Source organism: Cynara cardunculus (assembly GCF_001531365.2).
Source record: "Cynara cardunculus var. scolymus isolate 2C chromosome LG 13, CcrdV1, whole genome shotgun sequence".
NCBI classification, from domain to species: Eukaryota; Viridiplantae; Streptophyta; class Magnoliopsida; order Asterales; family Asteraceae; genus Cynara; species Cynara cardunculus.
This window is the reverse complement of record NC_037540.1, coordinates 28,624,900-28,629,432: the sequence shown is the minus strand read 5'-3', so window position 1 is coordinate 28,629,432 and position 4,533 is coordinate 28,624,900.

The window sequence follows — 4,533 nt, the reverse complement described above, 5'->3', positions numbered from 1 at the left end:
AACTTGAAGAAAACCTGGATGTTCAGTCAAGAAATTGTCAAATTTAAACCCATTTCTTTTTTTCCAAGTGCCGCATCTAAAAGAAACCGTCACTGGAGCATGATCCGAAAGACCCGGAGGATGAAAATGAACACTAGCATCATGAAAAACAGACGTGAATTCAACATTGCCCATAGCTCTATCCAATTTCCGCATGATACCTCCCAAAGAATTCGGTTTTTGGTTCCACGTAAAATGGACTCCCGTATAATGTAAATCAAATAAATCCACATCCTCTACAAATGCAAAAAAGTCAGCCATATCCAAATTACGACGAGAGGACCTTCCGAACCCATCATGAGGGAATAACATGGTGTTAAAATCCCCCAATACAACCCACGGGGAAGAACCAATGAGTACTTTAAATTTTCACAGCCCCGACCATAAAGCACGACGGGCATTACAAACATTAGCCCCATATACAAAAGAAGCGAAAATATAATGTTCACTACCCCGAACAAGCACCTTACAATTTAAAATTTGATTATGAGCCTCTAAAACCATGACATCTAAAAATCGAGCATCCCAAGCAAGGGTTATACGAGTACCATAATCACTCATGTTTTGATTAGAAACCCAATTCCACTGACCGAAAGAGTTATAGCAAACACTTTTAAGAGAATCCTTAGAAACATGAGATTCGACAATGGAACATAAACACACATCATTACAATGAATAAAATTTCATACCTCTTTTTGTTTAACCGGAGAATTAAGCCCCCGGATATTCCATGAAGCAAATTTCATCATGAAGAAGGGTTTATCCTTGCTCCCTATTCTTCCGATTATCCCCCTGAACATCAGTCAGATCATTGACCACCTCATCAAGAGAGTCCAGCCGAGAAGTCTCTTCCCCTAACGTCTCAAGCACCCCAAACCGATTAGAATCAACATTATTTAGCACAACCCCTCGTCTCGGCAACCGAAAATTTTTAATCACAGAAGAAATAAGTGGGGTAGGAGTAGACATAGTATGGTGCGAAGACTTAGAAGATGAAGATGAAGGCCCATAATTAGTCTTACCTGATTCACCCAACGCATCCCTCCCCGTTGGCAAAGAAGGATCCATCAACTCACCATTATTAGAAACCATAGAATCTTCTATTTCCCTTTCTTGACTTACAACATTCACTCCCAAGGACGCTTCAAGAGGGTTTGAGTCCTTTCTTCCATTATCCGATTTACCATTAGAATGATCGGCTTTATTTCCACCTTTAACCCGCCATTGTTTTTTCGCCACTCTAGTAAACCCATCAGCATCTTTACGGCCATCAATTTGTTTACCTTTATTCAAACTAGCTGCTTTAACACACGACGAGAGTTTGTGACCAAAAATTTGACAATGGGAACATTGAATCGGTTCCCATAAGTATTCTACTTGAATTTGCACACTTTCGGGTTCTCCACCATTTATGTTTGGGATTTCAACATCAATTTTCCGTTTTAGGTCACCCACAGCCCAAACCTCAACAAGAACTTCAGCAAAACCAGGCCGGCCCCAAGCTTTTTCACACATTGAAGCAGTGCACGAATCCATTTGCTTTGGTATACCCAGAACACTCGCAATACGACTAACTCCTTTATTAAACACAACTAAAGGAATATTATGGAGTTTCACCCATAATGGACAGGAGGAATGTTCTGGTTTTTTTAATCCCTTGGACGGATCCCAACGATGGACAAATAAAAAAATACCTCTGATCATCAACGGGCCAGCCTCAATCACTTGATCACATCCACCAACGTCATTAAATTTAAAGAAAAAAATACCATTCTCATTAAGCATCGCATCCAAAAATCCAAATTTACCCCACGCCGTTTTAACAAATTTTGTCACAAGAGGAAAAGGGATACGAGGTCCCAGGAAATAGCCATATAAAACGGAGTTATAGGCTTTGGCAGCTTCCTTCGCCATTTCAATAGGGATAGAGACATGAGCCTGTTTTTTGTCCGCAAGAGGATAAAAATTCAGATCAGTAGCCACAGAACGGCCAACTACTTTAGCAAAATTCAGACTAGTGCGTTCACCATTTCCCAAAACATTACTTTGATCCACAGAAGTAAGCCTTTCAAAAACCGAAACCCTAATGGGGTCAGTGGGAGGATTATCATCACCCATTATACCAGTTAAGAAACCGTGGTGTTGAAGTTTCTTCTAAATACCCGAGTGAATTAGACGAAGACCCCGTTAAGAGGTGCTGAATAATCACTAGGAATACTATCAGAGAACAACGAAGACCACAGAAACACTTAACCAGCACAAGAGGGAATTAAATCAAGACCACAATCAAACACACAGTAGCAAAACTTACTGTAGCGAGAAAAACCAGCAGCAAAAGCAGAAAAAAAGGGAGTAAAACGCACCCAAGATAATAACCAGCAGTAAAATGAACCAATGTACAAACCTCAACCAGCAACAGCAGCAAACAGGAAGAAGAGACAGCAGCAAGAGCAGATTAAAAGCCAACAACCTGCACACTATATGACCAACGCGAACTGCACCGAACGAAACAGCCCGATAGTATCCTCAACAAAATGCCCTCAAAATCACAGCAGCCAAACAGAAAAAACTGGACGCTTGGCACAACCAATCGTTCACATAAAATCACAACTAGGACTGCAGATTCTATATGGTAACAACAGATTAAGAGCGAGCCAAACCACCGTCACAAACAATCAATCAGAACCCAATCTTTTCAAAAGGAGTGCAAAACTCAGCACCACGACGACCGTTACAAAAGAAAGAAAACAGCGGCAATGAAACAGTCACCAGAAACCCTAATTCGAACGCCAAACCCTAGCCGCACTACACCTTGGTCGATCCAGAAACCAAACCAGATGAAGACGAACACAACCAAACGCAGCGAGAAGGATCGAAACCAAACAGAAAAACGTACCAGCAAGAAAGCAAAAGAAGAAACGAAACCCTAGTATAAGCGGCCGTAGAAAGCCGCTAGGGTAATGACGAGAGAAAACCGATCAGTAACAAGCAAAAGAAACACATGCAATCATCGAAAATCGAAACCTGAACCAGCCACCTCCATTCATCTCCGAGAACGCAACCCTAGAGAGAAAAAGTCAACGAGCGGTCAACACACTTTGATCTTGTAGGCCAAGGATTCGAAGATTGATTATGGGGACCATTTGGTGTTCGTGGATATTATGGGCCTATTTCTCCTTAATAAGTCCAAGTGGGTCAAAATGATACTAACTAGCTCATAATTTGTCTGATTAGACCCTAATGGGACTAATTGGACGATTTCTCCAAAAGGAGGCTAATTGGGACAAGATGACACAAAATCAGTCATAATTAGTCTAACAAGAGGGTAAAGTGAGTAATCGATGCAGAATGGGTCTTAAGGGTCCTAAATAGGTCCATGTGGCCTTAGTAGGTATAATAGGCCTATTTCTTTTAAACGAGTCATTTGGGCCAAAATGACACTAAGTGGATCATCATTAATCTGATTAGACCCTAATGGTTTTAATAGGGCCATTGTTTCCATAGGGAGTCTAATTGACTCGAAAGGACACTAATTGGGTCATATCTAGTTTGATCAGACCTTAATGGGTATAATGGGGTAATACCTGTATTTGAGTCCAATTGAGTTATAATGATACAAAATGGGTCAAAATTAGTCTTATCAGTCGTTAATAGGAGTAAATGAAGTAGAATGGATCTTAATGGGTCCATTTGCTGTTAGTAGATTTATTGAACTTATTTCTCTTTAAAAAAGTCGAATTAGGTCAAAATGTCACTAAGTAGGTCATAATTTCTCTCATTAGACCCTAATGGGATTAATTGACCCATTTATCCCAAAGGAGTCTAATTGGGTCAAGATGACAGTAAATGGGTCATAAATAGTATAGTTTTCTTCAACTTGAGTCTAATTGAGTCATAATGGTACTAAATGGGTCATAGTTATTCAAATCAGAAGTTAATGGGAGTATCTGAGGTAGATTGGGTCTTAATGGTCCATAACGGGTCCATTTGTTTTTAGTGGATAAAACGGCCTATTCCTCCATAATAAGTCCAATTGGGTGAAAATGACACTAACAAGGTCCCTTTCTCCAAAAGGAGTCTAATTGGATGATTTTGACACTAAATGGATCATCATTAATATGTTTACACCCTGATGGGTTTAGTGTGCCCATTTCTCCACGAGGAGTCTAATTGACTCAAAATAACACTAATTAGGTCATATCTAGTTTGATCAGACCTTACTCGGTATAATGGGCTTATTTCATCTATTTGAGTCTAATTGAGGTATAATGGTACTACTGAAAGGGGAAGAGTTTCCCCAGGCAATTTTATAAAGACATTAAAAAACATCACCAATACAAAAGTAATCAGCAAGAAAAACTACGGCAACTTTGACTCACAAACCAAGTCATAAGGAGCCAAAAATGACAAAGGGAAATACACCAAAACAAAACTACACCATACGCCAAAAAACAAAAGGCAAGAAAAACCCATAAGATCCAAAACTGAGAAGG